Source organism: Dysidea avara, chromosome 4, assembly GCF_963678975.1.
Source record: "Dysidea avara chromosome 4, odDysAvar1.4, whole genome shotgun sequence".
Taxonomy (NCBI): domain Eukaryota; kingdom Metazoa; phylum Porifera; class Demospongiae; order Dictyoceratida; family Dysideidae; genus Dysidea; species Dysidea avara.
This window is the reverse complement of record NC_089275.1, coordinates 15650013-15662890: the sequence shown is the minus strand read 5'-3', so window position 1 is coordinate 15662890 and position 12878 is coordinate 15650013. Positions and strand designations below refer to the sequence as shown.

The 12878-nt window shown below is 38.1% G+C and overlaps 1 long non-coding RNA gene across 1 annotated transcript; it reads right to left on the bottom strand.

Annotated features, from left to right (window-relative positions):
* Positions 1-251: 251 nt before the first annotated feature.
* LOC136253351 (uncharacterized) lies at positions 252-1738 on the bottom strand. The gene is made up of 3 exons (XR_010700087.1): positions 1607-1738; positions 1422-1542; positions 252-442 (listed from the first exon to the last, which is right to left on the bottom strand). It is a non-coding gene; the product is annotated as an uncharacterized lncRNA (long non-coding RNA).
* Positions 1739-12878: the final 11140 nt, after the last annotated feature.

Here is a 12878-nt window from a genome sequence, read left to right as displayed (position 1 = left end):
TTGAGACAAGTGTACAATGTTTCTGTGTTGGAACAGAAAGTCAATTGAGTGTACATAATGAATATTGCAATAGAGTATGTTACATCCTACCACCATACTCAATTTCACGGCAGTGGCTGTTTTAGCTACATGTATTCACAGCAACTACAGAGTCTAGATAAGTGACATGTCATACCCGACTCCATTGCTGGATACATACAACCATCCCTCTAGCAATATGTTGTAACATACACTGTTGTGCTGTACCATCATGTTGTTAGTTTATTACTAAGAACATCCTGAGCTTGGTACAACATAGAAATTATATAATTTTTCTATACTATAGTCAACTCAAAAATCCTATCAGTTTCAATGTGAGATGAATCTTTCACAGCAACAAGCACTGTCACTGTATCCTTTGACAAGTGGTAGAAAGACACAGCACAGGAAGAGTTTTGTTGACCTACAAAAACAGTCTACATATAAAGATTGAGCTACATTAGCAAATGCAACACTAACATTGTACAATGTATAGTGGAACCTGTCCTGTCACCTCTTGAAATTGGCTAACTTTAATTCCTTTAGTGAGGCAGCTATACACTAACCCAATTGTATAAAGCAAACGTCAAGAAATGCTGGTCTGAAGGTGACCGGCTTAGGACAGGTTCCACTGTACATCAAACACATTGATGTCATGCATTCACAATGCAACAGTCAAAAGAGAGGGAAATCACAGTAATCATGTACTGCACTGTGCTAACCAGATATGCCGTGTACGTTTATCACCACTACTCTTGTCACTGCTATGGCACATGCACTTTAAGGTAAGTAGGGCAGGTAATTCTGGACACTTAGCTTGTCCTCAGCAATGGAAGAATCCCACAATGGTTAATTGTATTACAACGTAATATTGTACAAGAAATGCACCATACTTGCAACCATAGCTACAGTTACTATTACCTTGTCAATGGAACATGCTGCAGTTGTTTTAAGACCGGTACCCATACCGTTAGGCCAGACCACTTTTTTCTCTTTGTCACTGGGTAGGGGAGAAATGGTCTGCCCATTTGTCTTGACATGTCACGAGGTTACATCACAAGCATGCAGTATTAGTGACCCCGTGTGCTTAAATTACATTATGATAAAACAACAATAACCAGAAGACTTCAATCATTGGTAGATTCCGATACAATTTTAGACACCAACTGGATGGTTCAACTATTTCATTACAATGGAAAGATTCACCAGGCTATACCATCAATGTCATTGTTTCATTCTCCCAAACTCATCTACCTATTCACACCAGTAAAATTTCTATTCTAAGGGCTACTTTCCATCTAGAAATGCACTCTAATTTTGTAATTGCATAAAATTTAATTTGTTTTGTAATTTCCCTAGCCATATCACGTGTGCTGTCTGCTCTGTAACAATAACGTACGTACCATTGTGTCTGAGCATGGTCTGAGTAAGAATTCAAAGAACTGGTGACCTCGCCGCTGACCGTCCATTCCCGTCGAGCTCACCTGGTCAGCTAACTCCAAATAATGCCTTCATTTAGTAAACCTACGAAATACGAAATGTTGAGTTAAGTAGCCTTTATATCTCTATTAGCTAGCTATGAACTCACAAGAAGATGAAAAGAATCAACTACTCGCCTGGCTAGGCGCTTCGCTGTCATAAGGGTGCGCTCCAACGCGGATAGTTTGGATAAAAACCGGCGTTTCCAATCCCGGGTACGTAGTATATATAATCTATGGTATGGAGCGCAGGCCATCTTAGGTCCTGCAAACAAGATGTAGAAGATTTGGACCAGTTATGTGAATGAGGATTCCATCTGCTACCACACACCCAGCGTGCAGCTCGTCTCTGAATTGCTTCTAGTCTATCAATGTCTCTGGCAGTGTGTAAATACCATACAGGTGAGGCATATTCTAGTAATGGTCTAACAAGGCAATTGTAGGCAGCAGATTTAACAGTAGATGGACTTGCAAAAAGAGTGTGTCTTAAATAGTTGAGTGAACGGGAGGCTTTAGCTGTTATATGTTAGACATGATCACTCCATTTAAGATGAGAATTGATGTAAATCCCCAAGTAACGAACTACTGATTTAGATGGAATAGGCTGGTCATTAAGATGGTACTTGCACATTGGTGGCGATCGCTTATAAGATATACAAATACTTTCACATTTTTGTGGATTTAATTTCAGTTGCCATAACTGTGACCATTGATAAACTTTGGTCAAGTCTTCTTGAAGTAAAGTTTCATCATGAGTTGAAACAATTTGCTTGTATAAAGCAATGTCATCAGCAAACAACTTAACAGTACTGTTGGAAATAACGTGATGGATTTCGTCAATGTAGATTAAAAATAATAATGGTCCAAGAACAGAGCCTTGTGGGACACCTGAACAAACAGGAAGCCATTCTGAGAAACAGCCATTAATAACAACTCTTTGATAGCGATTGGTAAGGAACGAACCAAACCAAGAGAGTAGATTTCCATGTATGCCGAGACATTCAAGCTTATTAATAAGTAACAGGTGGCAATGAGGAACCGAGTCAAATGCCTTAGCTAAATCCAATAAAACACAGTGAACTGTACAAAATTAACTACACAGTAAAGTTCAGGTCAAGAGGTCCAATAGATATCCCACTCTGGGGAAGCTCTAGAAATGAAATTTTTTTTAGAGCAGGAGATGGCAATATGAGCAGCCTGCTCAAACAGTGACCGTACAGTTTTCTTCGGCATGCAACAAGCAGTAGCCACTTGAGCAAGTGTTTCTGGCATAAAGTGACCCAGACACCAGTTATGTGGCTTTAAAAGTATCCGGTGTGTTTCGTGTTGGGATATTCTGTGCATGAATTTGTAGCTCGTGAACATTTCCTTGAAAAATGGTTATTTGATTAATTATGGATAGAATGGGATTAGGGATTTAATGGTCAGTTGATGAGATCACAACTGACACAGAATTTCCTTCCTTGTTCCACACAATAGTTGATACAAAAGAATTGTATTATTTATCCTATACTGAGTGTTTACTAGTGTACTTGTTCATTCATTTGTAACTTGTTTTGATAAGGTAGTGACCAGTTGATGTGTTGATCCAAGAATGATAATCAATCTCTAGAGTTCCTATGGGTATATATTTATACTTTAAATTAACAAGGAGAAAACATCATGACCGCCTGGCAGACTTTTGAGCATTAATCAGATTATGCAGGTTCGAGGCTGCCCAGGTCCAGTCATGGATTTTTTCTCCTTTCTCCACTTTTTAAACTAGGCGTACGTCCACAGCCGGCCGAACCACAGCCGGCCAAAGGCCAGCTGTGGGCGTGCGCTCGGTTTACTGAAATTGTTTTCGTAAAAGCGAGGGGTCCGCCACGATTCGGAATCACGTCGAAGACCTCAGGAATCAATCAAGGAATCATGGAATTATGGGAATCTGAAGCGGAATCAACTTTGTAATTAGAAATATTTTGAAATAAATGTTATGAAAATTATATCGTAAATTACCGTATAACACAGTATAACACACTCATAAGCTAAAGACGCTAACTCTCACTTGTTTTGCACCTGGTTTTACACTTTGTGTATACGCCTACGTGTATTAATACAGTGAGTGTTCCTGTGCGTTTCTAGTGAAGTTTAAGTCTTCGCGAGTGAGTGCGAGCCGTCGCAGAAGCAGCTAACTACAGCCACTACATACTAGCTAATTCATTCTCCGTCGGCTGGCTGTTGGATCGAGGTTTCCCGGATTCCAGAACATCCTGTAATCTAACAGTTTTCAATAACAGCTCCTACAAGTTCTTAGTGGGGCCCGGATCCGGTGTTCCCAACGAGACTTATACTAACCCTTAGCTAACTAGCTTATTAATGAGTTGTAATACATTCTTACTATAATTATTGCAGAACTCATATGGGTGAGTATATTACAATATAGATGTAAAATCATGAGGCTACAAATATAAGCTATAAAAATAAATTACAATGTAATATGTTTCAGAAGTTCCTTAAAAGTATCTATATTGTCACACTAGGTAGAGTGTTCCACAATCAAATTGAAGCAGGAAAGAAACTGCATTTCTAAGAATCAAAAGCTGTGTCTGGCTGTATAAATTTAAGTTCACTACTTCTGGTATACCTTGATCTATGAGCTATATAATCAGGAAGTGATACATCCGCAATGCTATGAATAATTTTATGGAACATCTGAAGCCTTAAATGTTTGAAATGAGTTTCAATGGTGCTCGAGTTAAGACGTGATAACATGTTTGATACACTGCTGGTTTGATATTAATCATTCATTATAAAGTGAGCTGCGCATCTTTGCACAGACTCAAATTTGTTTTTTAACTGTCTGCTGTAAGGAGCCCATGCTGCAGCTGCGTATTCCATTGTGGGCTTGACGTAAGTAAGAAACAGGTTGATTCTTTGATTTTACAGGAGCAGTTTGCAAAATTTCTCTTCACAAAACTTAATACAGAGTGTTCTTTTTGCACACATTGTCCACATGTTGGTTAAAAGATAATTTTGAATCAATTGAGACTCCCAGGTACTTGGCACACTGAACCACAGTAAGTTGTTCTCCATGAAGGTGGTAACTGGAGTATATAGGGTTTCGTTTAAGAGTTATAGATACAACCACACATTTGTCAACATTGAAAGACATTTTCCACTTTTTTTTCCCAGAATATCTGTAAATCATCTTGCAAATCTTTAACATCTGTTAAACTATCAATTCTCCTATATAGAATGCAGTCATCAGCGTATAAGAGACAAATAGAACTTAATTCGTTAGTGATATCGATTTGATTGATTGATAGATTTGATTTTAAATTAGCCTCAAGTCAGTCGGCAATGCCGTTCTTCCCTGACTGAGGAGGAAACACAAAAATAGCATACATATACACATATAAATTACAACTGCACACACACAAAGACTGAACAAAAAATTACAACACACATAGCACATACAAAATTTACAAACACAAAAATCATCAACAAATTTTACACAAATAAGAAAATAAATTGTACTGAAAAGTTGGAGATGTTAACATGTCGTTAGGAACTGCATTCCACCAGTGGGCAGCTTGAGATCTAAAATGCTTTTGAGTAAAAGAAACTCTACATCTTGGTGGCTGTGCAAATAGCTGTGTAGTACGAGTAGCATATTGATATCATTAATGTATGTAAAAAATAGCAGAGGCCCTAGTACAGAACCTTGTGGGACACCACTCAAAACATCACAGGGGGTGGAAGTGCAACCACCACACACAACACTCTGTGTACGTCCAGTCAGGAAAGATGTGATCCAGTTTAAGGTCTTTCATCAGGGTTAGCTAGTGTTGTGACGGTGTCCACTGACCTTTTGCCAGACGCAGAAATATACAGCTGCCTGCCCAGTAATGATAAAATAAATAAATAAAAATAGGCTATTGCCAGCGAATTTCTAGCGGCTCGCAGCAGCTCCAGTCCATGCAGGGTGGAACTTAACATGACTTCAGTACTCACCAGTAGGTTCAGCAGAGGTAGCTAAAGTGATACACTGTGATAGTCACCATTCTGGCTCGCCTATAGTACAGAATCCATTCTAGGGAATTGTGGAATCAACTTGGAATTACAGAATCAGCCTTGGAATCAGCCGGAATTATTAGAATCATATGGAATTATAGGAATCCCTTTTGGAATTAGACGGAATAAAGGAATCGCGAGCAGAATCAGAGGAATCAGAGGATTCAACGTTCGGAATCTAGGAATCAACTGGAATTATGCGGTGATTCCGAATCACGTCGATCATAATCCTGAGTGGCGGACCCCTCGCGTAAAAGTGTGTGTGTGTACCTATCTACATATCTATGTTTGTCCGTACGCACCCACGTGAGCAAAATCATTAAATAATGGTAAAAGTAGCTTTTACGTAAGAAGTAAAAGCGAAATGAACTTCTGCACAGGTAAACTTTGCTCTGAGGTGGTTTCTTTTCGGCAGACTGAAATACGGCTGTGGCGACTTACCTCAGACTGCCTTCCCCTTGAGGTTTTCAGGCGTTTAGCAACTGAAAAACAATGGTGCAGGCCTCATACACTACCAGGATTAGCCTATCGCTTCGAGCTGAAAGGGGGCGTATCCCTTACGTACGCGAACGAAAATGAAGGGCAGCTTTGAGGCTTTGTCGAAAGAATTTGTGGGAAAAAACACGTTAGGCACACTATAAAACAGTTTAAAAGATACTTCTGTTAGGCATTCCAGTATCCGAGATTTTTAAATAAAAAAATTCTCCGTATATTCCCCAATAGAACCCTGGCACAAAATAATAACTCGCGTTTAACTTGAGACTGATTTGTTATTATTATTGTTATTATTATCTACTTTACCAGTTAGGCACTGGAGGGTGTACACAGAAGAATTGCCCCGTAGTGCGAGCTCCAATGAAGATGAAAATCGCTATGGGGTTTGTCCACATGCTGATCATCATGAAAATCGTAGTTTTGTAGTGCGCGTTACATATAGGTAAGTTTCAGTTGTGTTGTTTTGTAATCTTTTCATGCCTTGTAATGTATGTAGAATACTTTAAAAACGTACTGTCGGGTGGAAGGTAGTCACTGGTGCTTACTTTAAAGTGCGTAGTTACTTCGCTCGGGTTAGCGATTTTCAGCTCCAGAGCAATTTTCTGATGGCTGTGTCATCAGCTCAAAAATACAAACCACTTCAAAGTCGGCATAACAATGCCGTAATTGAAACCACAACTCCACCTTAGGTATTGTTGCATCATTGTGGCACCTCCACTTCAGTTGTTTACCTTTATAAGTTGTTAACTTGATGTTTTTACTTACTTGAGATAGTCACTTGCCTATGGGTATGCACCACTGTATTGAGAAGTGTGCAATAGGTGAAACATATTAACTCACCACAAAGCATACAAAGATTACTGAGATCCGATAAGATCTGAAGTTACTCTCATTACATGTACAAACTTGCAGCTATAGAAGCAACTGCAGTTTCAAGACAGTCCAGATTGCTAGATGGCTTCCTGATTCAATTGTGCCATTTTTTCCCTTTAAAATGTATGGGGAGCCCTGGAGAAAAAAATGTATCTTTTTTCAGTTTTTAAGCACTGTGCATGCCAAAGTAACTAATTCTAACCCAACAAACTATATATTTCTGAGATCAGCTATCAATGCTCTATCTATTGAGCATATAAAAAGTCCATTTTTCCAAAATTTAAAAATCGGATGGAATGCCTACTTCTGTGTGTAATATGTTGGTAAAAGCGGTCTGTTTAACAAATGCTTCCTTAGCAGTGCATAGCAACGTAATGCAAAAATTTTGTGAATTACTAAATACGAGTTTAAAATAGTAAGACATAGTTGGTTCATTCATATACTGTCTATAGTTAATTCCAGATGAGTTAGCTAGCTGCATGGCGCCTGGTATTTATAAGTAGCACAACATCAACTTGTTCAAACACACTTTATGTAACAACTTTAAACCGCAGGCTGTATAGGACTCGCTGTAGGACCAGGTGTTCTACAGATCTTCAGCACTTGGACCTTCAGCACTTGTGCTGTAAAGCCTTAATAAATAAAATAAAATAAAAATAAATAAATAAATAAAAATAATCATTTTGTGTAGTATAAACATAATGATATGTTCTAATTCAGTAACATGATCAAAATAAGACATTAATACATAGCTCAGTAGTGAATCTTGGGGTGGTCCCTGGGGCAGCTCCAGGGAAGTTTCTGAGGTTTCCAGAAACCGGTCACCATACTCTAATAGAGCAGTCAATCACTCTAATAAAGCACTCACAGTATTCAGAGCAGCAGTGTAGCAAGCTATGTACATAGCTATAAATAAGGATTTATGTACTTTATCAATGATATTAACATATAGTTAGTGGAGGGCATGTAGTTATTCTCAGCAGGCAGCGACCTTGTTGTTGTTGGTTTTTTTATGTTTTAGGTGGTCACCAAAAATCTAGCTAGCTATATGCTCTTCATCGGAAACCAGTCACCAAAAATCCTGGAGCTGTCCAATGGGTTCCACAGTCACCGTCACCTCCACTCTGAACATGTTAATAATATAGCTGTAGTCAACATAGTCATCTACATTGCTCTAATATGTATAGCAAATAATCATTTCACAGCAATGTTTTACTGATTTGCAACATCAAATGATTACTTAATACAGTAATTAACTATATGAAACTGTTGGAACACCACTAGTACTATCATGTTATTGCTATTTATTCAGACTAGGTACTTTGGAATATGCCTACACTACACATTGTGGAGGATAATGGAGCACTACAGAGTCCAGGATAATTATATTTTCTGCATATTTAGGGTGAAGATTGTAACTCCATACAGATGACTCTAGTGATATAGATCACTATCAGTACTGCATTTAATGTATTCTGTTACCAAGTATAATCCTGTTCTTCAATTTGTTATTATTGTGTACAAAGACTATACTGCATAAAAATTAAAGGTTGTGTATACTTATTATATTCATAAAATAGGTTAGGTAATCCTAAGTAGGCCCCGGCCGATTATGCCGGCATAATTTAAAGCATAATAGGCAGGCAAAAGCATCGAGCATAATGCCAGCATAATAGGCAAAATACACAAGCATATTGTTGTTTAATTTTACCAAACCTAGGCCATTCCATCATTCTTTGAGTTCCAGCTCGAGTTCCTGCAAACAACGATCTCTCGAACACTCTTCTAGAAGATCCAGCCATTAAGTAGCGCCTTAATACTAATAACTATAATTATTACAGAGTGGCGCTATAAATAAAGTGCCATGGCAGCTGGTGAAGGTGTACTAGCACAACTCAGTGAAGCGTCGTCTGCATCGAGTGATGAACAGGACAGTGATGTCGATGATCATGATACAGTTAGTTTAATATCTTCTACCTCGGGGACGTCTAAGACAACATCGCTAAGTGAATGTCATGGGGAAAGTAGGAGTACCTCTGCTACTGATAACGCTTTAAAGAGAGCTCCATCATCTCTTCTCTCAGTATTACAGCAAGCTAAAACATCAGATTTAAGTCGAAAAAGAGCAATTCGCAATAATCCACCTAAGGGAAAGAAAAGAAAAGTATCTACTGGCACTGGTTCATCTGCATCAACTTCAATGAAATCAGTGACCCCAAGAGATAGGTGCAATCGATTCCCGAAAGAGTACTTGACTGTGTCTGGTGGAAAGCTCTTTTGTGGATGTTGTAGAGAGGAGGTGTCAATGAAGCTTAGCAGTATAAAGCATCACATTGATTCCAATAAGCACAAAGTGAACAAGGAGAAAGAAGCCAAGAGAGTATGCGGTGACAAAACTTTAGCCCAGCAGTTGCAAGCATATGAAAGTGAAACTCATCCTAGAGGTGAAACTCTATCTGAATCGCACAAACTGTACAGAATAAAAGTAGTGACAGCTTTTTTGAAATCAGGAATACCACTTCAAAAGGTTGGCGGACTGAAAGAAGTTTTGGAGATTGGTGGATACAGGCTGACAGATGAAAGAGGTATGCGTGACCTAATACCATTTGTTCGTACTAATGAAGGGAATAAGATCAAGGAAGAGCTTTCAGGGAAATTTGTTTCCATAATTTTTGATGGCACTACCAGGCTTGGGGAGGCTTTTGCTATTGTACTACGGTTATTTTAGCAGACAAAATTGTGCAAAGGTTGGTAAAGCTACAAATACTTGCAAAGCCAATGAATGGTGAGGAACTAGCTCGTGAGGTTATTAGTATTTTACAAGTTACGTATGGAGTAAAGTCAGATCAGCTCTTGGCATGCATGCATGACCGCGCATCTGTTAATGGTGCAGCCATGAGAACAATAAACGTAGTCTTTCCCTCACTTGTTGATATAGGATGCTACTCTCATACCATTGATTTGGCAGGAGATAAGTTTGATGTTCCAGTACTTGATGAATTTTTTCGACTGTGGGTCAGTTTGTTTGCTCACAGTTCACGGGCAAAAGTTGACTGGCGGACAACAACTGGGATTTCAATTAAGTCTCATAGTTGCACAAGGTGGTGGAGCAAATGGGAAGTGCTGCACCAAGTTTTCAAATATTTCGGTGATATTGTCTCATTTTTACGAAATACAGAAGCATCACCTGCAACTACAGTCAAATTACTGCAGTTGTTTTCTGACAGGCAAAAGCATGAGTATCTGCAGCTTGAACTAGCAGTAGTTATTGATGCAGGTGAACCATTTGTCAAGGCTACGTATAGCCTAGAGGGAGACGGGGCTTTGGCATTCAAATGCTATGAAATATATACCAAACTGCTTAGTGCTATAGAATTACAGCACTATCCCAATCTCTCTGCTGTGGCAAAAAGGTTGACAGGCAGTGTGCATTCCTTGCTTGACAGGTTTATGAAGTATGGGAAAGATAGGGTTACACCTGTTGTGAAGTATTTTAAATCTAAATTTTCAAATGAACTGTCTAAGAGTCTATCAATTTTTAAAGCTGCACGAGTCTTTGCTCCATCAAAAGTGAAAGAAGTGGCACCAGATGTTAGCATTGTTAATTCATTATCAGAAATAACCTTTTTGAACAACAAAACAACATTAGACAATCTCAAGTCTGAACTCCCGCAGTACATTGCGGTATCTGCAGATACATCGCCAGAAGTAGATGTCATGTCCTGGTGGGCTGAACATTCACAGGAGTTACCGCACTGGTCATCCGCTGCAATGATGGTTGCTCTTATACAGCCTTCATCAGGTGCTGTTGAAAGAGTATTCTCAATTTTAACAAACACTTTCAATGCACAGCAAGAGAGTTCCCTTCAAGATTATATTGAAGCATCCCTCATGCTGCAATATAACTATTAGTGACACTATCAGTGCATGTAAAAAACAATCAGTAATTATACTAAAACAATATACATGAATGTTATGTACTGTACTTGTAATGTAGCATAATAAGAAATGATGAGCATAATTTTGAGCATAATGGGCTATACTTTTGAGCAGTGCTCAAAAGCATAATGGGCAAATTTTTGAGCATAATAGGCCGGGGCCTAATCCTAAGGCTGCAGCACATGTTGCTGTCAGACCTTCAGTGCTAGTAACTGTAAAGTGTTAATAATAAATACTTTAGGTTTAAGGAAGAAAATCCATCCCTCCTGGAGGAAGACTGAGTGTGGCCCCGACTAGACATTGGGTGACCTGCAGTTCGAATCCTGGGGTTGGAGGGATTTTTTTCCTTACTTTGGCCCCTTTTCTGTTACACCTTATCAGTCAGTCAGTAAGTCAAGTCGTTAGGTCTAAGTCCTTGAAATTAGGTTAGGTAATCCTAAGGCTGCAGCACATGTTGCTGTCAGACCTTCAGTGCTGGTCACTGTAAAGTGTTAATAATAATAATAATAATAATAAATTAATAATAATAAAAGATACAATGAAATTATATTATGTTACAAAGCCATGTTACAAAACTAGATGACATTGTGGTTGCTTCATTGAAACTTCCTTAAAATTAATGTTTATAAAGCTATTATTGTATAATATTCAGTGCTCTCAGGGACAGTAGCTCGTGTACAATCTCAAGACATTATTAGCAAGTTAGAACTAGGTGATCATAGATTTTATAATGCTAAATTGAAGCATGTATAAGCTACAGTACATACAGCATTATACAATTTGTTCCATCTTGTATACTTTATTTTTATATCATCAAAATAACTGTAAAATATTCAGCTGAAAGTGCACCAGAGCTGCAAACTGGGTTAAAGTGGTAAAGACAAGCTTTTTAAGGAGAGTCACGGAATTACACTGCATAAGCAACTTAAGAAAAGCGAAGGAGAACATGACTTTATACTCTTGGCAAGTGTGATGTAGAAGACTAGAGAGTCGAGGGTATGGAAGCTTTGCACATGAAATTACACAATGGAACTTGATTAAATACAGAAGATATGGACTTGGATGCCATTATTTCGGTCAGGGGACATGCCCCCTTCAGATCATTATACAGAAGGTTTGAGATAATAGACCATTCTCACTGTATTGTATTAAATTGTTTAGCTAGAGCATTTTAAATGAAATACACACAATGTGTCTGATAGTGGTTGACTGATAGTGGTTGATAGTGGTTAATGGAATTTGATTACAGTCATTGGAATTAGTGAGAACAAAGCAAGAAAAATTAGTAATCAAAATATGTTTACTTAATTTTAAACTTTTACCTTTTAGAAAATTGTATGCTATCATGATAAATGTGTGTAGTCTTGCTTTTTAAAACATTCACCCTAAACTATAGCTGTGTGCCACTTTGATGAAAGTTTACAAAGTTAGTAACTGTTGTCAGTGCTAAGTATAAGTTACAGCTGAATTGTAAATCTCCATTTTGGATGAGATCCGTAATATTTGGTCCTTAGAACTTTCATTAGCTGCTTTCCTTTTTAATTTTCCTTAAACATTCCTTGAATGGGGGCTTCCTTTAATAGTTTATAAATAGGGAAGATATAAGTTTCTACATCAATCATGATTTATTTATTCACTTTTATCTAAGCTACCATTAAGGATACCGTGTAGGGAAGAGAAATGATATCCTAAATGATTTCCACAGTAGCACATATCACCGAACATTGTCACTCAATTTAAAATGAGTTGTCAGTTACTGTAACAGATGCTTGAGGAAATACTATGAAACTTGGAGAAACAGTTGGTACATTATTCTTTGCATAATGCTGTACAAAACTACTACTACCACTACTACTACTACTACTACTAATGATTCTGAGCTTTATAGTACTGCAGACTGCAGAGCAGTCCATCATAAATTTTGAGTGGTGCAAGATATTTGGGGCTTAAGGATCATATGATAATCCACTGGTTATGACACAGCATGTCAAATTTTAGTTTGGATTTTGGAATCTTCTT